The following is a 24,572-nucleotide window of genomic DNA, read 5'->3' on the forward strand; positions in this document are numbered from 1 at the left end:
CACAGTACTCCTCACATCACATACTCACATTTGATCACAGTACTCATCCCATCATCACAGTACTCCTCACATCACACTCACATTTGATCACAGTACTCATCCCATCATCACAGTACTCCTCACATCACATACTCAAATTTGATCACAGTCCTCATCCCATCATCACAGTACTCCTCACTCCATCATCACAGTACTCCTCACATACTCACATTTGATCACAGTACTCATCCCATCATCACAGTACTCATCACATCACATACTCAAATTTGATCACAGTCCTCATCCCATCATCACAGTACTCCTCACATCACATACTCACATTTGATCACAGTACTCATCCCATCATCACAGTACTCCTCACATCACATACTCACATTTGATCACAGTACTCATCCCATCATCACAGTACTCCTCACATCACATACTCACATTTGATCACAGTCCTCATCTCATCATCACAGTACTCCTCACATACTCACATTTGATCACAGTACTCATCCCATCATCACAGTACTCCTCACATCACATACTCAAATTTGATCACAGTCCTCATCCCATAATCACAGTACTTCTCACATACTCACATTTGATCACAGTCGTCATCCCATCATCACAGTACTCCTCACATACTCACATTTGATCACAGTACTCATCCCATCATCACAGTACTCCTCACATCACATACTCACATTTGATCATAGTCCTCATCCCATCATCACAGTAATCCTCACATACTCACATTTGATCACAGTCCTCATCCCATCATCACAGTACTCCTCACATACTTGCATTTGATCACAGTACTCATCCCATCATCACAGTATTCCTCACATCACATACTCACATTTGATCACAGTACTCATTACATCATCACAGTACTCATCACATTAATTCATAAATTTACATTTAATAACAATACTCATCACATCACCACAGTAAGGCAAGGCAAGTTTATTTATATAGCACATTTCATACACAATGGTAATTCAAAGTGCTTTTCATAGAAGTAATTAAAATAATCAAAAGAAACAAGAATAATTAAAACAGTTTAGAATAAAAAGGAATAAAATACAGTGCAAACAGTCGGACAAACAATGGCACAGTGCTCATTCAGTACAATACACATTTTATTATAGTAAGGAAGCCGTCACTAGATGGAGTCAGGCTAGTACTGGACGGATTGTGATTGTGAGTGAGATAAACTATGTTAGCGTTAGTGCTGCCGTATAGCAGTAAAACATCTGCCTCTGATGTTATGGAGGGGAGGTGGTACTGTCATAGTATCTGCACAGTGCTAGTTTTAGACTTTTTTTAATAACCTTGTTTTTAATCATGCTCTTAAAACACTTCTTTATTTGCTTATCCTGTTTTTGTATAAACATTATTTGCAATGACCCTTTAGCTGCTTTCTGGTGTGATTATACTAGTGACTATCACAATACTCATCCCGTCATCACATTACTTCTCACTTTTTATCACAGTACACATCACTACATTACTTCTTGCATTTGATCAAAGTACTCATCACATTCATTTTCACATTTTATCAATACTCAACACATCATGACATTAAAATGTGAGAAGTAATCACAAAACATTTGATCAAAGTATTCATCACATCATTACATTCATTACTCCTCACATCTTATCAAAAACTTTACATCGTATCACAACTTTCCTTACAACACCTTACAATTACTCTTCCCATCTTTTCATAATATTCATCACATCAAAATTTTACTCCTCAAATCTTATCGCAGTACTCATCACATTCCTTCACACATTTCTCAGTACTTATGTACTGGAAGTACTGACTCATCACCTCATCACAATACACGTCATATCACAATGCTCTTTACATCTCATCACTCTTTTCTTTTTGTTACGATACTCTTCTGATCGCTGTATTTCATATAATCACAATGTTCTTTATATTCGTATCAAAATACTCTTGACAGTTCATCTTGCTCCTCGCATCACATTACTTCTTACATCTCCTCATATAGTAGGGATAAAACCAGACACCAAACGAGATCAATTAATTAAACCTCAATTGTAAATGCAAAATGAGCCGTGCTGAATAATAGGCCGTGATTGTTACCGAGCTGGTCCCTTCAAACAGGAGCGGGTGATCAGGCAGGTGGCTCAGCTGTGGCACTAACGAGCCACTAACGCCTTAACGAGGCTGCTGCCCTCATTTGTTTATGCTAATGAGTTAAAATAATATTTGTTCTTTTCTCAGCAATAGTGAACCAATGTGCCAGTTTCCCTCCTTCCCCTTGTGTTTGGAATCATGGCACAACAAAAGAACCAGGGGTTCAGAGGGGAGGCTTTTGTTTTCTAATTGAGCTAATTAGTTTAATAAGGTCAACTGGTTTGATATCAAGTTGTAGAGGAATCTGTAGCCTTTTGATATATTTAGATTAGCAGTGATTGTTCTTGGATTGCTGCAGTGTTCTAAAAGAAAACCTCTGGCTGTGTGAATTGGCCAACTAAGATGAGGCACCTTCACAATAAGAAGAGTGTTTTAGAAATCCTTTAAATTGGAATTCCTACCCGTTATAAGAAATAATCACCCTTCTGTGTTTAAGGCAGCACGTGTGTGTGTGTGTGTGTATGAGAGGTGTGTGAGTGAGAGAGAGAGAGAGAGCGAGAGAGAGAGAGAGACTTCACCCTCATACAGGAGGTTATTTCTTTATTCAGACAGAGTGGTTCTGGCTATGGTGTATGTTCACCATTGAGTGAGCATTCAGCGATGTGAAACCAGCTTGCGCCTGCTCCGCGCTGATAACTTCACAGCAAAGAGATGGCAGCCGACTCAGACTTCTTCTTTTCACCACTGCTATTATTAATAAAGGAGGGGGGTGCTCTTTAATTGGACGCACTGTCCCTCAAAGAAAAATCCGTAAGAATAATTTCCTGCAATATTCCACAGCAGACAGAATTAATAATAATACAATTATACAGACAGAGAGACACAAGCCAGATTCACATACACACAAACACACGCAGCACTCAGTGATGTGCTACACTGGACACTAAACACTGAGTAAAGCAGCTTAATATGCCTCCTTTTTGAAATAGAGAGAATGTGTCTCATAGGCTTTGGAGAGAGTTGAGTCCCTCAGGAGAAGGGGAGTTTAGGTGGACTGAGTAAAAACTACTTATCTAAAATGAACAAAATGAAGACCAGCATATTCTGCACTGTAAAATAAATGAAATTGAAAAATTTTAAACTCAAATGTAATTTAATAAAATCAAAGTGGTGCCAAAGTGCCAGAGTAGCAACTTGTACTCATAACATCTAGCAGCAAAATGACAGAAATTATTGACATGTGCAGTGGATGAAAATAATGGGAATTGATGAAACCTTTTTACAGTGTGTATTCTTACTTACCCCTGTAATGCAACATTACCTCATAGTTCTTATGCTATTTTTTAACAATATTTTCTTTTCTACAAAACTAGAAAGGTCCATGACTGTGCCATGAAGTTTTCTAAATAAAAACCTTGCATATAAAAATAAATTAATCACAATAGGAGGAGGAAGATAATACATCACTGTGATTGGCTGATCATCTATATGTTCACAATATGTCACAAACATTACATCAAACCCACAAAAATGATTCAAACTACTGGAAATGTACAGACTAATTACAAACTTGGGTAACACTTTTTCTTTTTAAATATATCCCTGTTACTGTGTAATTATACATTTGGGTAATATTAAATAACTACATGTACTTACTACAGGGTTAGGGTAGGATTAGGGTTTGGTTTAGGTTTTGTTGCATGTAATTATGCATAATTTATAGTTATTACTATAGTAAATTCATGTAACGTGTAATAAGGACACATTAATGTAAAGTGTTACCCAAACTTGTTTTTCATTCTTAGTTTCATCTAAATCATGAAAAAAAAAACTTGACTTAAATGAGTGAGTAGGATTTTAGTGACCATTCAGCTTTTTTATTAAAAGGCATACCTCCGTTCCTGCCACCATATTTACCTTTACTGTGTATACTGCACTCTAAAAATAAAATCAGTAAAATTTTCCATATTGATTTTTCACAGGTGTTTTCCCCATATTTTGAATTTATGTATAGTGTTGTATTTTAGGATGAAAGGAAAATGTCCAGGCAGAAAATTACCAGTTCCCTTTTTTGTTTTTCTACAGATTTTCTTTTCTTATAGCAGTGTGAGCATTTGATATTTTGTTTTAAAAAAAGGTGACAATTAAAAAGCAGTTGAACAGTAGATACACCATTATTGCAGTTAAATTAAAGCAATGTTAAAAAATTAGAGATTCTGATGCAACTTGGTTTTAATAATGATGATATAAAATAATATCTATTAATATATATATATACACACACATGCACACGTGAATTTTTAGCCTTCTCTTTTAACTGTCATGCAGAGCCTGAAGAGACAAAGCATTTCCAGCACAGAGCACATCACCTACATGCATGATAGTTCTGTCTCTTACAGTCATCAGTGCTGACGAGCTGTATTTGACAGCAGTCCCACCTCTCTCTTCTGGGCCGTGTAGATTTAATGTGTGCCTGAGCTAGTGTGTGATGTTTGGGTGAGAATGTTAATATATGTATGTGTGTGAGTGGTGGGTAATCTGCAGGGTGGGGTGGCGGGGGGTTGTTGTCACACTTGTCCTGCGTGAAGAGGCGCTGTAGCGTGCAGTACTGCAGCGATAGGCCGAGCTCATTAAAATACAGACAGAAACAAAAGCATGGATACACTCACTGTGGCGTGTTCCTGTGTGATAAACGGCATAGTTCCTCATCTGAATTAGCCAGCCTTTGTAGTCACACACACACACACACACACACACACACACACACACACACACACACACACACGCACACACACACACACACACACACACACACACACAAACATATACATGCAAACACTTAAACAAAAGTACACACTCTCGCACATGCACTTTAAGACATATTATAGAGAGTAATATATTTAAACAAGCAAAATGATATAAAATGCTACCACCCTTTTTTACAGGGCAAAATATGTTATAGAAATAAAAAAAAACATAGGCTGAGCATTCAATGTGTTCAATAACATCACTCACTAAGAATATATATATAAAAAAACGTTTTATAATTTATTAAAAATAATCTGCTTTATCCAATAAACATCTTTAAAAATACATTTATTTGAGAAGCTATTACAAACTAAAATTGATGATCTTGAATTTAATATCATTGGCAAAAAATAAAATAAATTTAAATATTATTTTAAGTCTAAACCTCACCTGTATATTGTTTGTATTAAAAACTAATTACAGTCTTAAATTCTAATAAAATTCATCTTCTTCAATAAAATTATATATTAAATAAATTAATAATAAATATTGAAAATAGTTCATATTTTGAACTATTGAAGTAAATATACAATATAAATACATAAGTGTAAATGTATAAAATAAATATTTTTACTGGAAAAAGTATATTTTTTAGTTCTGGCCATCATTTAAAACCTTTCAACATTAGCTTTCTAGTGTGTTTTTTATACTGTAATGGAGCTTAAAACCAACTAAGCAGACAAATATTTGGAATATAAAATAATATTATTTGAGGAAAAAATAACGTCGGCTAAATAAATCAATGATATGAACATATAAAGCTTCTGGACCTTGCAACTGACTCAAGCTTTCTCACTTGCACCCACATATGGCAAACTCAAGCTCCACCACAGTCTGTATATGTGCCGTGTATTATTAGACAACAGAATAAAACAAGCACCTTTGCCTCTTCTCATTAATGTGCCAGCAAAATATGGTCAGGGTACATTTCTTCCAGTCTTTTACTAGCAGGTTAACAGAGAAACCAATACAATCCTTAATGAATGCACAACTGCTTTACAGCACAGTAACAAAAAGCCTTTCCTGTCCTCTGTTCACACTGTGTGGCCAGTATATGTTATATGACCACTGAAAGAGCGAGAGAGAGAGAGAGAAGGCTTGTCTTCGGCACAATAAATATAGGAGGGTGAGGGGGTGGGGGGAACCTGACCCCCCTCACCACCACCAGCCCCCTACCCAAGGCTGGCCCCCAAGGACAAGCTGTGTGATTGGCCACCATTGGGACAGGAAATCGAAGAAGAGCGGAGAGAAAGAAAAGGTGTGATTTCACTAGCTAAATTACCCACGGGACTGATGAGAGAAACAAATCAGCGAGTGAGAGTCCAGCATCAAGAAGCCAATATCACAGCACATCTCTTAGACTGAAATATGAGGCGATCCTGGAACAAAATACAGCGTTTCTGTACATTGTCATAACTTACACGGCCAAAAAATAAAGCATCATTGAGCAGGCATAAAATAACTATCTGGAAGGGTTTTTTTCCACCCCGTCGCTTTGAGCAAATCACGAGTGCTCAGGCTATCAGAGATAAACACTGGTGCGCCCTGAAACATGCCCCAATGTCAAACAACCAACCGGGATTTGAAGCAAGGTCACTCCAGCTCTCCTTTCACCTCCCTCTCTCTCTCTCTTTCACACCCTCCTTCACTCTGTCACTTAAATGCTTTGCAGTAATTTCACTGTATCAGAGCATCTTTCTGTAAACAGATAAATGATAACCTATCTGGCTCTGTTCAGAGAGATAAGACTTCCATCTGTCTCCTCTCTCTCTTCAACTCTAACCTACCTTGGCTTTTTTTTTTTCAGATTCAGATGTTAAAGGAATGGTTTCCTCAAAACATTGGTGGTGGTTGAGGAGATTCCCCCCTTCCATATGTGAAGCGCTTTGAGTACCCAGAAAAGTGCTATATAAATGTAACAAATTATTATTATTACTAAAACTGAAATTTCTGTCATCTCGTTGTCTAGTCTACTAACAATGTCCACATCCAGTCTTGAAAATTCCCACTGCAGAATCATTTCCACCACATCTCAAATTATGATATTCTGTGGTGGAAATGTCAGTGATTTTTAAATGTTTGGAAAGAAATGGCATACTTTGTCTTGGTGAGGCTACTTTCAAAGTATTTTTGTACCTTAAATATTCACAATTAAATAACATTTGCACACTTATCAGCTCGACTGAAAAAGATGAACAAAAACATTCTGTTCAAATGGTATCACCTTGATATTTCTTTATTATATTCACACTTCACAACTCATTTCATCTCAAGCTCTCACTTACATGGTTGTTTCACTGGTAAACAAATTTTGAAGAATAATAAATAAATAAATATGTATTTAATATGTGGTTAAAATGATGGCATAACTGACACCCATAATAATAAAAGAATTATAGAAATGATTTTAACACAATAAATATTAAAGTCTTTTTATTTCACTATTTGTTTAGATCAGTTAATGTAAAATATCTACTTGATTTAAGACATTTGCATGTTTTTTTATTGGTCACATCATGACATGCAGATGAACAATCAAAATCTTTCAGCTTTTTTAGTATAGGCTAAGCGTTTTGATTTAATTTAATTTATTTTAATATTAATTTATTTTTTTATGGTTTAATTATTAGCTTTTTACAACTCCTTTGATGTTCCCGCACAAATCCTAGTTTGGAAAACCCTGGTTTAGATAATTATAGTCTATTTTCATATTTTAAAATTCGAAGCCTGGGATAAGAGGAAAACAATACAATCTATTCATAAATGGAATGAGCAAATAATAAATAATGAAGGCATGATAGTAAAAATCAACCTTGGGACATAAAAGTCTCCAAGAGATTAAGCAGCACCCTTACAGGGGTCTGAAACGAAACAAGTGTGAGAGAATCATCCCAGAATATCTATTTGGGAGTACTATCCCTTTAAGGGTGGCTTTAAAAAAAAAAATATTAAGGCAAATCGCGCTCTCCACAAAGCTCCTTTTCTTAGAAAAGCAGCTTTGCAGGGTTGTCAAAGCAATGCGCATCTGCAGTGCAACCCAGTTAAAATCTGATGCTTCAAACCAGCAAAGGTCTCAAAATAGTTTGCAATGATGAGACAATACAGCAACCTCCCACTGTTCTTCCCTATTGTTCTTAAAGCTGCAGTTCGTAACTTTTTTGGGTTAAAAAATTGTCCTAAATAAATTTTTGAGCAAGTACATAACCAGCCAGTGTTCAAAACTATCTGCTTGCCTTAGCTCGATTCAAAACGGTAAGCTTGTAATAATGTTTTTAATTCCAGTGGTACTGGTGGATTTCCGCGGGAAATTCGAGCATGTCTTTGCATCATTACGTCACATCTGTACACATAAAGAATGAGTCTCGGCTAGTAGGCTATATTGTGTGTGAGGATGTTGGAGGTGGAGATTTATTGCCTTTTCTCACAGCACTTGATATAATTAAACTTATCAATTTGATGGTGGATCCAGAAAGGTTCAATCGACAATCACCAGTGACAACTGGAGATACACCCGTTGTAAAATGCAAAAGACTTCGGAGTGGCTACAGAAAAAAAGAGACTGCAACCGGGCCCATGCGAAAACAAGGTTAAATATCGGAAGGGCTTTTGAAAGGTGGCGTGAACTCCGTGTTTTGAAGGGGTTCAAAACGGACGCAGAGACGACTTTTTTTCCTGCTGGACAGGTAAGACATTTCAATGGTTCAATTATGTAACAGTAGCGCACTTGTTCACTTAATTCATACAGTTACGGAGTACTGAACTACAGGTAGCCCTAATACACATTAAATGTAGTCACGCAATGCTGATGTTGTTAACGATAACAATTTGAGAACAAAGTATAATTTTGCATGGTTTGACGTGATATGATTAGCGATCATTAGATTTAATCAGCGTGATTTACTGCAATGCTTTTTTTCCCTTAGTTGTCAGAACAAAAGTGGTTGTTACTTACTTGTTCAGATTACATTTTCCGGTGAAAATTCTTATGTTGGTCATACTTCCAAAAAGTAGAATCTGTGATTCCGAATGACAGGATCCACACCGGCGCGGCGACTGACAGCCGCACATTCTCCTCAAAACATTGGATTCATAACTGCAATTGCAGATTTCGAACAGAGAAGGCGACAAAGAGGAAAAACTACAGACTGCAGCTTTAAAGGTCCCGTTCTTCGTGATCCCATGTTTCAAACTTTAGTTAGTGCGTAATGTTGTTGTTAGAGTATAAATAATATCTGTAAAATTATAAAGCTCAAAGTTCAATGCCAAGCGAGATATTTTATTTAACAGAAGTCGCCTACACTGAACGGCCCGTTTGGACTACATCCCTCTACTTCCTTCTTTAATGACGTCGTCAGTAGAACAGTTTTTTGACTAACCTCCGCCCACAGGAATGCTCCCTCAACTCTACCGAAATTCGTTTATGTACTTGCGCACTTCTTATAACTTACTGTGTTTACTCAGCTCTTACGGTGATTTTCTGAAGTAAAACTGACGCTTCATCTTTTGTGTGATGTACAATAAACTTTATTAAACTCATCAGTATGTGCTTGATCATCATTCAGACCTGGTCCGAAACAGCAGACTTGTAGGCTATTAATAAATAATGGATACATACAAGCAGATGACAAATACGTTATAATAACCGTAATTAAACTACTAAACTATACCTGTTCCATCTCTATACAGCACTCTGACTCTGTAGGCATTATTGTCCGACTCGAAATGAACACCGTTACTGAGAGTTTGTGATATTTATCATCATTCCGTGAGATGAAATTGTCCTGAGAGACTGAGCGCGAGCTCATGAAGCTCCGCCCCCTGGGTCGTCCAGCAGCAGCTTATTTGCATTTAAAGGGCACACACTAAAACAGCGTGTTTTTCTGAGCCCCAAAAAATGACAATTTAAACATGCTGTAAAAAATGATCTGTTGGGTATTTTGAGCTGAAACTTCACATACACACTCACTTGTGAAAAGGGGCATAATAAGGGACCTTTAACAAATGCTCTCAACTTGATCTCGGTTTCTCTATGTTCACCCCACTCTCTTTTCCCCTCTCCCTATCACAGACACACACAATCACACACAATCACACACATGCTTTTCATATGTAAATCTCCTCGTGAAGCATCCAGTCTGAGCGCTGGTGCTAGCGTGCTAAATCATTAGCTCCACAGTGACAGAGAGTGCCTCGTATCATTACATCTAATTAGAGCCTTTCTGTTTCCTATCAATTAACAGAGCAATTAAAACCACTGTGGCATGATTACCAACTAACTGCTGACTCAGGGGCAGACATGGTAAACAATAGAATCTGTGGATACACGTGCAAAACAAACAAACAAACACACACAGTGTTGATGTTAGCATGATAAACAACTTAGCGTACCTACTCAAATGCAGCAGCACATTAAGAAAGCATTTGTATTATTAATAAACTCTGATTCCACAGTGTGAATGGATAATGTGCAGGGTGACCATTTGCATCAGAGGTCAGTCTGAAATAAAGATGGAAACGTATGGAGTTATTCTTGTGCCAATAAAAATGAACGTAGCTTTTCAAGAAACTAATGAAAATATAAATTGAAACTAAATAAATGATCTCTGAAACTGAAAAAGAATAAATCGCAGGCAAATTTTTTGACTTCGTTTTTAATACACTGCATGTTTTGCTAACTATTTCTCATATTTCAATCGCTGATCTGAACTTACAAATGCGCTTCCAGAGTTTTCATTTCCGCTTCTGAAGTTTTCGTTTACGCTCCCTGAATTTTCGTTCGCCGTTCTGACACATTTCTCTCGTGGGGGCGGGGCTAGTAGCAGTGTGTTCTCATTGGTTACTGAGCTTTTGATTGACAGCTTCGTGACCTGGAAGTGAAGACGTCAGTGGTGTGTTTATGTGTGGATGTGAGCGTCTGTAATCGCAGCTTTCTATTTCATTTTAGTGATATTAAGTTTATATTTGTATGTATTTGCTGCTACACTATATTGTTGAGATGATTTCTTATAGAAGGAATAGTAGCCTACAGACGAATGATATTTATCATAGTCATCGTCGCTATATCAGGAGGATGGATAACGTTAGCCTACTCGTGGTAAGTCTGATTTTTTTTTTTATACTATACTAATACTATTTATAATACAGTACTGGCTTTTTGTTGTCTTGATTTAACTGTTAGCCCAATCATTACATGACTTGTTTATCTACATTCGGTTACAGTCTTCGATTAGATCATATTTGCTTCGATTAGATCATATTTCCCCCCAGCCACCCCAAACAACATTGGGCTAGAGTACAGTATCTTCTGTACTGTATCAGTCAATGACCGATGCCATAGGACCAGAGCGCTGTCAATCACTGCCTGATTCAACTTTGGCAATGTAAAGCCTTTTTTACCATGCCAATAAAGCTATTTAAACCTGAATTTCTCAATTGCTGATTAATTTGCGATGCAAAGTTTTTGAAAGAGGAGAGACACGACTTGACCACAGACCACGTCTCTGTTCGTAATATGTAAACACTCAATTATTTTGAAGTATCGCCCTGGTTGCAATATTTATTCTGAGATGACTGATAAAGCTATTATATGTATCTAGTATGAGTAACAAAATGCTTTTTCTGTGTCAATATTTGACTAATAATAATGAAAAAAAAAGTGCACTTCAAATGAACATTTCTGAGAAAAATGTTTAATCTTTAATAGTCTTTAATAATAAATATATGTCCAAATTAAAAACGTAATACATGCAAGTAATTATGACTGAAAACATCCAGCAACTAGGGAATACACATCCATATGTTTATATATAGGGCAATACAGCCATCTACTGGTTACACAACAGTATTACAGATGATAAATGCTGCTTGACTCCAAGGTAAATATTTAGTACTGTAAAATCCCTTGAATATATATATATATAATAAATATTTTAAGTCTGCAACTTGTTACTGTATGGGGAGTTCAAAGCAGTTTGTATTGTTAGATTATAATACATTTCCTCTCTCATTTTCCAGGAAGTGGAGCAACTTTTCCATAAACAAAATTCTGATGCTGACACAGAGGATGGAGTGATAGTACCAGAGATCCACTGTCCCTATCAGACAATAATCTTACTTTGTTCAGACACATCACCTTTGAATGACTGGGATCTTGATCTTCAGACACCTGATTTATTTTAATATAAACTAGCAAATATTTCAATTTCCTCTAGATTAAAACAAACATAGTTCACAAGTACACAAGAGGTTTCACTTTATTCTTATTAATCTATGCTGATCTTGGATTAGCATACCAATAGCATATGAATGTTGAGGGGATAGTTCACCCAAAAATTCTCTCTTATTTTACTCACCCTCATGCTGTCCCAGATGCATTTTACTTTCTTTCTACAGATAAACACGAATTAAGATTGTAAGGAAAGTAATCCATCTCTGCGAGTCCTAAAGACGCTTTAAAAACCACACACAGTGAGCGTGACGGTAATCCATGCGACCTCAGTGGATGAATCAATGCCTTCTGAAGTCAAACAATAGGCTAGATAAGAAAAATAAGAAAAATATTAAAAATCACTTCCGACCAACTGTCTTACGTACATGGGTTACAATCCACTTGTATTATGGACTCACAGAGATGGATTATTTCCTTAAAAATCTTTGTCTATGTTTATGTCAAGAAGAAAGTCATATACATCTGGGATGGCATGAAGGAGAGCAAATGATGAGAGAATCCTCATGTTTTGGGTGGACTATCCTTGCACTGCTTGTGTCCAGTCACTGCTTTGTTACTTGTACTGCAACAGGAACTGCTCAAAGAATCATTGCAACATTAAAAATGTATATGAATTTTTAAAATGTATTCTGTATTTGTAATTGTGCATTTTGTATAGTAATGTATATCATGAGAATACTGTGCATTACGTGTATATTATGCAGTTAATGTTTTGTGGATTCTGGTCTTTCCGGTCACAACATAATTGCATCCAAGACTTTCACTTTGATACTTGTGTATATGCTTTAGTGACAATAAAGAATGTAAATTTATTTGAATTCATATTTTCAATTACATTAATTTAACTGGTTGTATAAGTCACGATTGAAACGGTTGATGATTGTTAAAATATATTTACAATTTTAAATGTTAGAAGATAGTGTTAATTAAATGAAATAACTAAATACAATGATCAATTAAAAAAAATGGCAACAAGAGCATTCTTTGTGTGACATATGTAATGAAATGCCCTTTGAGGTCTGTATCTGACAGCAGGCCACGACTGTAATTTTCATATTGTTTAAATTCCTCTTATTTAAGTTATCATTAATTTTGATGGTGTAAACGTATATCATGCTAACAATGAGTAGTGTGATGGCCATGGTTGCCAACCTTGATTACCTGGTTGAAGTTTGACGTTCTTGACGGCTGAATATATCACACACGTTTGCTAGTATTCTCTTTAAATTGTAACAGTTGAACCTAATCAGAGCCTAACATGCAAAAGAATCATCAGGAATAAACAAATATTCTCCAAAAACATTGGACACTACAATATTTTAAGTATTATACAGTACTTTAATGTACAATTACACCTGAATAGACTGAATAGATCTCTTGTGCTCCTAAAAGCTTCTGCCAACTAAGTAGTAGCAGCAGCAGGTAAATACAGATAAAATTAAAAAACAAACATAACTTAATATCACTAAAATGAAATAGAAAGCTGCGATTACAGAGCTCACATCCACACATAATAAACACACCACTGACGTCTTCACTTCCAGGTCACGAAGCTGTCAATCAAAAACTCAGTAGCCAATGAGAACACACTGCTACTAGCCCCGCCCCCACGAGAGAAATGTGTCAGAACGGCGAACGAAAACTCAGGGAGCGTAAACGAAAACTTCAGAAGCGGAAATGAAAACTCTGGAAGCGCATTTGTAAGTTCAGATCAGCGATTTAAATATGAGAAATAGTTAGCAAAACATGCAGTGTATTAAAAATGAAGTAAAAAAATTTGCCTGCGATTTATTCTTTTTCAGTTTCAGAGATCATTTATTTAGTTTCAATTTATTTTTTCATTAGTTTCTTGAAAAGCTACGTTCATTTTTATTGGCTCAAGAATAATTCCATAGAAACGCGGAGTTAACACATTTGGAGTGAAACCTTTTCGCTCGTTCACATCAATAACAAGCACGAGAACAAATTTACGTGTGCAGGGCTGCCAACTCTCGTGCAGTTGCGCAATTCTCACGCCACACGTCCATATTCTCACGCATTATTACTAGATACAGCACAAGATATACATGAATGAACATCAGGGTATGTTGAAAGAACCAGTACGACTGAAATGTATCATGTCTAATGCAATCGCTCAATCGGTTTCAACCACAGATAAAACATCTTGTAAACAATGTCACCTAACATTATTTACATCAGAAAAATGAGCATAAACAGTTAGTGAGAGAAAAATACTCTACAGAGTAGAATTTTGCACAAAAAAGCACATTATTACCAATTCAATATATTTTTACTCTAATACCATTATAAATTCATTATTATAAAAATGGCCTTAAACAACTGTGTACAAATCAGTTGTTAATACTGAGCGGCCTCTTTCATAGTTTACATGTATCCAAGTATATATATATATTAAAGTGAATCGATATTGAATCAAAATGATGATTGTAATTTTACAATTTATAATTATAAAATATAAGTACAATATTGTCAAATGAAATATGTAAAAACAATGTAATTTTTTTTAAGGCCAGTACTGTTAAAAAGACCAATTCTTATATCGATATGAATTAACATTACATTTGAATTATGAAAAATATAATTTATATAAATGCATGTAAATATAATTAAAAATGTGCTTTATAATTTAAATTATATATATATATATTTGTGAGTGTGTGATTAATATATATTGACAAAAATATTAATTATAAATAAAAATGTCCTGTATATAATTAAAATTGTGTTCATGTGTGTATTGTAATATTATATAGATGTGTAATTATATACTATTGTATTTAATTGTGTATTTTAATATGAATAATATTATACAATATCATATATTTCAAACACCAATACTGTGTAATAAGAATGTCAATATTTATGATTGACAGGGATATATTGTTACATGTCTGTTTGTTTTTGGACTCTATTCTTCGTTTCTTTTGTTCAGTTTCCCGCCATTTATTTGTTCCTATGGTAACCCTCCTATTAGTTCTTTTGGTTCAGCTGTGTGTCAATTATCTTGTCAATCAGTTCCTCCCTGTCACCTGTGTATATAAGTCTTAGTCTTGTACTGTCTAGTAGTCTGTCGTCGTCTTTGTTGGATGGTTGTTTTTGAGTTCCTCTTCCTGTTCCAGTGTTTTGATTAAAAGACTATTTCCTGGAATCATCCTTCATCGTGTGCTTCAATTGACACAGTCATTCCGTAACATATATAGTATTAGCAAGTATTAAATAGACATTTTCCATGAGGAACCAAACCTACATATATTTTCTAGTTTCCATGACTACTGGCTATACTGCTTGTGGACCATGATGCTGTGCAACACCATATTGACAGGAGTGTGCTGATTTTCTTTCCTTATTTATTTATTATCAAAGAGAGTTTCAGTAAATCCAGGCCATATTTATACAATTCAAACACAATTCAAAACCTAATATGAACTGCACTGAACGGTCTACATTGGACACTACAACATATACAAACTTGACAGAGTTGTAAAAAACACTGTTAAATGTACAGAGCTGTGAATGTGTGAGTGTCTTAGTGTTAATAACTGGGTATGCTGTGAAACTATACTGAGTGTGTGTGCTCATACGAGTGTGTTTGTGTGTCAGTGTTGTGTGCAAATTCGATGTGGCCTCAGGGTAGGGGGGGTATGATTCAGCACCAGACACTTGGCACGTGCCTTTCCCCCTCACACACACGCACACACTAGTGCGTGCACAATAAATCCTCTTCCCCCCGAGGAGTCGTCCGAGGGAGTGATGTGGAGGAGGGTTGAGTCAGGTGGGGATGAACATCCCTCCCCCACCTCTCCCCTCACCACATGACCCACAAAATGAGACAAATAGAGCCGCTTCCCTCACTCACTCTCTCTAATTACGTTGGGGAGGTCAGAGATCACGTGTGGGGGGTTGAATCTGAATTTTCGGGTGTCTGGGGTGAGATTTGGGGTGGTATTACATTTGGTATGCAGATCAACATAAGCGTGGCAGTTCTGTGTGCATCTGCGTGTGCTTTCTGCAGGGGTCACCGGCTGTAACGTCTACGTGCGCCAGCCGGCCTGGGGAGGGACTAAAGGTTAAAAAGGTCAAGCTCCTCATGGGACTAAGACTGCACCTCATCATGCAAACATGAATATATATATATAAACTAATACAGACAAATGCATCTCTGCTATTGACCTTTGCCCTTAACCAACCTTGAACCCAACAGAAGGATGGCAATCATCCGATTTTTCGGGGTGGACGGTTTGGACTCCATTTGGTCCGTTCAAATCTGTGAATGAATGTTAGGAAGTGGTTTCGATCTCGTCATGGATGCCGTGCTCTATGGCGTACACTGTCACCAGCAATAACACTCTCAGTGGTGCTGCGGTAGAGCTTCACAGGTTCATCTGCTCGTGACACACTTCCACAGAAGCACCGCAGAGAGGAGGCACTGCCGAGCCTCTTTCAGGACAGACCCAGAATCAGATTGTCTCAAATCTGCAGTATGGGAGGAATATATAGATGTTAGGACTTCCTACTGTTAATCACATGAACCTGATCGGGATGTGAACCCGTTTTTGTGTAGGTCCATAAAGAATTCTTTATCCATTAGAATAATCTTATGGATGTGGCACATCAGTTCATGCACATCTCAAAAAAAAAAAAATTTTTTTCATTGTAACATAAGCTGGTTAGAGTGCTGCCACAATGCTGGGGTATTTAAGGGGGCTGCCAGGGTGTCTCTAAGTGGTTTTTACTGGGTTGCTATGTGGTTGTTTAATGCAAAAGTCAAGAGATCACCTCCAAGTCCTAGATATTGTTTCAATTGCTGCATCAATGTAACCATATGGGATTTTTTCCACTTGTTTCGTTGTCCACCAGGCAAAAAACATGAATCAGATTAATTAGTAATATTAAGAAATTAAGTAATATTGCACCATGTATTATTATATGTATTAATTATAGTACTCATTGTACTGTATATAAAACACACAATATTCTGTACTTCAGTAACAAATTGGCATCAGATTTTGAAACACTTATGAGAGATATCACAACCTTGTCTTCATCTCACAGCAATAGGCTGCCGCTCTGCATTTTTCACCTCTCATTTCCATAAAGTTTTCATCATAAAGCATTTTCATCAACTTTCACCACATACTCCGCACTGTTGTCAATCCCCCAATCCATTGCACAAGCTAGTCACCCAGATCCCACAGACCATGAAAAGATAATGTCCAACTCCACTCACCCCACGCCAGTGGACACATACGGTTGGGTTAGGGGTTTGATCAAATCCTTAATTTAGAGTATGAGTAATAGTACTGATGCTTAACATATTAAGGAATACTAATTAAAGTAAAACCAATCAGTGGAGAACTAAATTAAACTCAGGTCAGTGAATTGGCATGCCTGTGCTAATTTAAAGTAATCAAGAGATTTGTGCTGCTCAAGCTGGAACGAGTCCAGGGAGTCAGCAAGAATATTACTGATGACATACATCTCTCTACAGCAAGCTGAGAATATCCTTGATTTGGTGTTTAAGGGAGTGTAGTATACACACAGTGAGAGAAGATGAGTGTGTGACAGATGGCCAGAGCTTTTGGCAGCACAGCGAAGCGAGTGCGCGAGTACGTACCAGCACAGCAACCACCAAAAGTATTCTTTATGCTGAAATTCCCCTTATCTGCTCATAATCATATTATACGCATCAATGCTTGCTCCTCTTTATTTACTATAAAATGTGTTATAGCCTACAGTTAGTTCCATTCCTCAGATTTGATTGGTGGCGAATTACACAGTATAACAGCACTGGGATGTTTAACATCTAAATACCTGTTTCGCCCCATACTGTTGTGATGGGGGGCGGGGGGTGTTTGTCACCACCTATACGAAACTGCTTGCTTGCACTGACACTTTGCACTTTGACTCTGAGTGGAAAAGTATCGGTCTGCACTACACCAGCAACATGTGAGAAGTGCAAGAAAAAGTGAAGGAACGCTAAAAATTTAAATGCGTACCGGCCCACTTTGAGCACTGATAACATATATATTACCTTTGTCTGTCTCTAAATCTGCACTAGATTAGATTAAGAGAAAGAAACATTGTAAATACACAAAACATTTTGAATTCATGAGCTTTCTCTTAAAAACCACACAGATAATTTACATCAAAAAAAGAGAAAGAAATAGGAATCCATCCCACTCCCAGTCTTCTGGATTGACAGATTGACATACAATTGTAAAATACACTGGCACAATTACAACAGGACTAAAAACCAAAGAAACCCCCCAAAGACTGGTGCATACCACAGCTGCTAGAGAACAGCCAGAGAATGCATTTCCAACTATAGTTGCAATTCCTCAGCAGCATTTCTGGGATATTTCTCGAAAACTGCATGGAGTCTCTTTAGATTGTGTTGAACCTATAATAGTATTTTGAAGGGTCAGCTCATCACAGGTTCCTTGAGATTCCATTTAGTAACATTAGTGATTTATAGACACAGAATTGCTACATCGGTCACTTGAAGCAGTGCCCCTAAAATCAGCAGTAGATTATAAAACAGCCTTGAACTGTGCTGACAGAAAGAAGGGCAGAAGACTTTCACATCACCCGCGAGTTAAATTATTAGTACTGACAGAAATACAGGTTGATCTCTCATCTTGACCTGCTCCTCTGTTTATTCACTTTCAAACCATCCACCATTTTTTCCTCTCACCCTCTCTCATTGTATTAATGAGTGTGTTGTGGGTGCATGTGAGATGCAGATATAGTCTACCAGACAGGCTAGTTAGAGATTTTCTTTCACTATTGGGAAATACACGTCTTTTTCCTTTTTCCTGAAAATAAAATCAGCAAGGATGCATTCAATTGATCAAAGTGATAATAAAGACATTTAAAATGTTATTAAATATTTCTGTTTCAAACTTACGTCACACGGTTTTTGACACAAATGTTAAGCAGCACAACAGTTTTCAACATTGATAATAATAAGAAATGTTTCTCGAGCCCCAAATCAGCATTTAAGAATGATTTCTGAAGGATCATGTGACACTGAAGATTGGAGTAATGATGCTGAAAATTCAGCTTTGCATCATATAAATAAAGTACATTTTAAAATAGATTCAAATAGAAAACAGTTGTTTTAAATTGTAATAATATTTCACAATATTACTGTTTATACTGTATTTTTGATCAAATAAATGCATGTCAGCTCCCGTTGACTGTTAGTATAGGGAAAATAGTTTCAATTTAAAGTCACTTTCGACAGCAGAAGAAAAGTAGTGAATAAGCGCAAAAAACTAAATAAATAAAAAGAAAATAAATGAAAGAAAAGTCCATTTTAAAAGATAAATAAAAAATAGATCAGCAGATTGACTGTGTCCTCACACCAACTGCCTCCGGTTTCCTCTACTCTCGCCTTAAAGAGGCCAGCTCACTCACATCTATCAATGAACATTAACATATGCACACGTTATGATTCTCTGCTTCTGTCCATCAGGTAAACCTGAACAAATCAGCAGTAACTGAGAAAATGCCCTTCTGCATGTGATCTATTAGGAGGTATACTGTAGATCTCCAAGCGAACGTTAAAGCAAATTGGAAGCGTTTCAGGTCTCTCTGGCAGTCGTATATTAAGCGGGGAACAGGGGGCGGGGTGTGCGGCCCTGGGTTCTCCCTAACAACATTACAATGAAAAGAACAGGCGGCGAGGAACGACATTGTCATTAACCTCTGCCGTGAATGTAAATCAACGCCCGTTCACGCAAATTACCCCAATTCCACACAACCCTTCTCCAAAGACCCAGCCAGAAATCTCCCGGATAAATGACGAGGGGCCGTGGAGGGAGTGAAGTGCTGGCCTGTAAATGTCTCCATTGCTAATATGTGTTTATTATTCTCTTGTTTCTTTTTAGATTTGTCCTCCAGCACTGTTTTACGCTCGAATTTACGATTGAAATGCATCACTATGCAGTACGCCTTATCAAAATCGAGGCTGAAACAATCGCATAAGGCAATTTTATATCATTACCCTCATCATCATCACCCAGAACACAAACATTATATCATCAGATTCATTATGCTCAGAGTGTCTCAAGCCACATTAGCGGCGAGAGAAGCGTTTATTCCGCATTGACAGTCGTGATGGATGGACAGCTGCTGTCTCTGCGCGCGCTCGGTCGGGACGTCGACATATTGCACGTCATACGGAAAGGTAACAAATTCGCCAGGACGGCTTGAACCATCTGTCTGTGTGTCCTCGCCTGAACAAAGGGGGTCACCATGAGTCAGGACGCTCTGCACCCTCCTATTGTCCTAAATAACTACAGCTGAAAACAATATTAAAGCTAAATTTTTACAACAGTTGTACATTAGTTCTGACAATACGCAAATTCAAAGCAGAAAGTTTGCAAACGCTGTATGAAAAATTGGTCATTTGGGGATGTAGACAGAACATAAGCATACTTTGAAACACTGTGAGCTTTATAATTGGACAACACGCGTAGAAAATGGAGGCAGTTGTGTGGGCCCGTGCGCACAAAAGCAAATCAAAATTTTCCAGTGAGCACGATAATCCCTGCACTGTCCTGAGGGAAAATGTCTCTCTCTCTCTCCTTCTCTGTCTTTTGAATTCATGTGAGACGCATAACCATCTGGCTGCCGAACAGATTAATTTTTGTTTGAATTAAATATGATCGTTTTTGAATCATTTTGTAGCACGAAGAAGGCTACCTCCTGAGAACGAAAGCGTACAGAGCCAAAATGATGACAGGATTTAATTCTTTATTCTCTTTTAGTGGATAAATGTCACTGAATTGGAGCACTGGACATTTACAGTAAGTCCTCAGTGGGGAGGACATACATTGAACTGGTTTATTTAAATATAGGACAAAAAATATCCAATGCATTTAAAAATGTTAGTCCAATAATTTGAATATGAAGATTGATAAAGGAACACACACACAAATATAGGCCGAGTGTATAATAAATGAAAAACCACCTTTGTTATGGCAATATTTTGGAAGCACGTCTCTAAATCTAAAATACTGGAGCCATGGGTCGATATTCAATTATGGTTTCCGATAATAAAGATAAACCAGCAGTCAAAGCTCGGCTTAAAGCAGCCAAACTCGCTCTCCCACCACCCCACTGTTCCCAAAATACAGCTCTCCTGTAGTTAAGCTTTCTATCTCTCTATTCATTTCTTTTGCAGTGAAAACCAAAGAAAAGAAGAGGAAGGTCAAATACCTGACAGAGAGGAAGGAAGAGAGAGAGAGAGAGAGAGAGAGAGAGAGAGAGAGAGAGAGAGAGAGTTGATCAATAGTGAATTTGGTGATGTTTTTTTCCTGTAATAGCAGCAAACGGTCGGCTGCAAGAACGCTGTTATTCTTATACTATACAGTACGTTGTGTGAGGGTTAATTTGTGTAGGATAAATCACAGGTGTGTGTGTGTTGATGGTATTTTCCATACTTAGATTGTGGGACATGAGTGTTTGGAATGGATGCATGTGTACTCACTTCTTTTTTCTCTCTCGGTCTCTTGGTTCTTCCACCATTTTAGAGCTGAGCGCTGCTCTCTGCATACAGTATCACTGCTTCCTTATTCAGGACCAATCAGAGTGTGTGTCAGATTAGGAAGTTTAATCCTGGTGTAATCCCTCGTCTGGTCCACCGGGTGCAGATAGCAGTGACTGTACAGACACACAGATGATCACAGAATGTGAAGAAAGAAATTACTAAATCATTCAGTCCAGTCAAATAAATGTTAGTGCATTTTAACTTGCACTTAAAAAAATGCACAACATTCAACTGTGTCATGCCACATTAAACTGAATGTTGTATTTTATAGGGTTAGAGATGGATTTAATTAACTGTTTTGTTTGTTTTTTTTGGCTACTTTTTTTGCGAATTAAAATAGGTAAAGCACAGTATATTGGCAATGTTGCACTGTTATAGTGGCAGCTAGAGACTTCTAATTGGTTCCCTAAAATGGACTCATTAAATTGATTAAAAAAAAGAATTAAATATGTTACAAAAGATTTCTTAAAATAAATGCTGTACTTGAACCATCTGATGAACTTTCTATTCATCCAAAAATCCTTAAAATGAATGACATTTTCCACAAAAATATTAAGCAGCACAAATGTTTTCAACATTGATAATAAGAAATGTTTCTTGAGCAGCAAATCAGCATATTAGGATGATTTCTGAAGGATCATGTGACACTAAAGACTGTATGAAATTAAAACATTTAAAAAAAATCTTACCAACAGTGCATATACATACAGCAAATAAATAAGAAATATACAGCATACATAAAAGTAGTAAATAATATTTATAAATAAATATATAAACATGAACATAAACAAAGGTGCAGTGAGCATGGCATATCAAATTACAAAAGTGCAAAATATGGTTGGGAAAAAACAAAAAAGTGCCTTAGCTGGCATTGGTGGAACTCCTCTTTTCTCTTATAAAAATGAACACCTATAAAAAGTGTTGAAAATGCTAAAAGAAAAAAACCTTCCAGTCCTTTCCATACCATAATATTATGTTGTTTTTTTTCGTTTTTTTTGGGGAGAAAATGTTATTGCTTTAATTCCCTGCTCTTTTAAAGACTCAGGGTCACAAATATATGGCTTTTTACAAATGTATCATTACAAACAAAGAGACTTAATGACCGCCTGCACCACAGAATAGACCCTCTGCAGGGGGGGCAGGTGTCTCTTCGCTGGGGTGAAATGTGACATTTGGAAACTTAAGGGGGGAGGCGAGAACAGGGAAACGCAGATGGCAGTTGTGCCCTGACCTCTGACCTCTATGTCCAGCCGAGGCTTCGACAAACGCATGTGCGTGTGTGTGTGTGTGTGTGTGTGTAAGTGGATAATTAAGTCTGAGTTTTCCGATCAGCAAGATTACGTCTCGCTCTGAGGCAGCAGTGAGGGACACAGGAGATCATGTCACCTCAGCATTTATATGGTGAAGGACGTCACTAGCGTTTATACTGAGTGACACACACGTATGCTACTTCTATAAAACAGGAAGAGTCTTTTGTTCATAAAGAAATTACCTTCTTTCTGTCTTTGGGTGTGTTTCAGGGACACTTCAATGTGTTTTATTCACAGCTCATATGCTAGTGTATAAATACACATGAACCAATCAATGAGTAACTGTTCTGTGATCTGCTTACTCGCACAGACATCATGAGTGGAGTTTGGAGAACAGAAAAAAAACATGAATTGAGAGAGACAGACATACCAATAAGATTACAACTGTGTGAGGGAATAGAGATGAACAGCAGAGTAAAGATGAGAAAAATGAGCAGGTGAACACAATCACCGCATACAGCAACAGCATATCCTGTATTTATAACTCACTTATTTTTACATTTAACTGTTGACTAAACTAAATTTGAACCAGTAAATGTCTGGAGATCTGCTTAGTGGTGTTTGGCAAAGCAAGGAACACTTTAGCTATTGCCTATACTTAGGATTAGGGATTTTAACCAATGAGTAATGACCTAGCGACACCCTAGTAACCATCCAGTGCATCCTAGCAGTCTGTTTGAACACAGCAACGACATAAGGACATAAGCCTACTTTCAACTACTCAGAACACATTAGCTAGCACAAAACAACACGCTAACCACCCAGAACACATTACCATCCCCTCAGAACACCTTAGCAATGCCATGGCAAGCACCCAAAACAGTAGCGAGTTTTAGACAGGCCAGCAGCACTTGTAAAAAATGAAAAAGAGTTGACTATTTTGGGCAGCCATGTTCTGGACTCTGGAGGGACATCTGACTCACTCACTCCCCCACAGGTGGATGTATTTATAACACAACGGTGCAGAGAGCACAATAAAGCAAACAGACAGAACTGACGCCCGCTTTGAACTGCTGAGGCCAAACCCTGTACTCTAATCTTCCCAAGACGGCTTGAAACCAGTGTTTTACCTGACTTTAATATGGCGGATGGGGCTGGAGCAAGAGAAGACGAGAGGGGGAAAGAGATTGAGCCGGTGGAAGGAGAAACAGACACACTTCTCTTCAGCGCTCTCAGAACAGATCCTATTATAGAAGGCCAGGAGGATTTCCCCCCTTCTGCAGAGAGAAGTGAGGATGAGCTCAGGAGATTACCCTAATATTGACCTAAACACACACACACACACACACCTGAACACTATCAAACACGCACACACACATTTACTAGAGCAGCAGGTTTCAAACTTTTTTGTATGTTGTTACAGTGACTTTGGCAGAATCATTTCATCACAACCTCTCCACACAATTCAGAGAGAAAGTGAAGTGAGAGAAAGGAGCCATCTATTATGTCAGCCTGGCAATAAAATAAGCACAGAGTTTTCCAGTGAGACTGACCTCTACGCTTAAAGAGAGACACATACTGAGCAGGTAAGTAGGCAGTCATTTCCATATGAAT

General features: G+C 37.3%; 1 long non-coding RNA gene across 1 annotated transcript in view; it reads right to left on the minus strand.

Annotated features, from left to right (window-relative positions):
• Positions 1-24,186, minus strand: part of LOC311073342 — a 92,453-nt gene extending 68,267 nt beyond the window's left edge. Inside the window, exons 1-2 of the long non-coding RNA XR_014604133.1 lie at positions 24,089-24,186; positions 21,649-21,821 (exon numbers count right to left, since the gene is read on the minus strand). This is a non-coding gene — a long non-coding RNA (uncharacterized lncRNA). The remainder of the gene's footprint in view (positions 1-21,648; positions 21,822-24,088) is intronic.
• Between the last annotated feature and the right edge of the window lie 386 nt (positions 24,187-24,572).

This window comes from Abramis brama (assembly GCF_963993115.1).
Source record: "Abramis brama genome assembly, chromosome: 22".
Taxonomy (NCBI): domain Eukaryota; kingdom Metazoa; phylum Chordata; class Actinopteri; order Cypriniformes; family Leuciscidae; genus Abramis; species Abramis brama.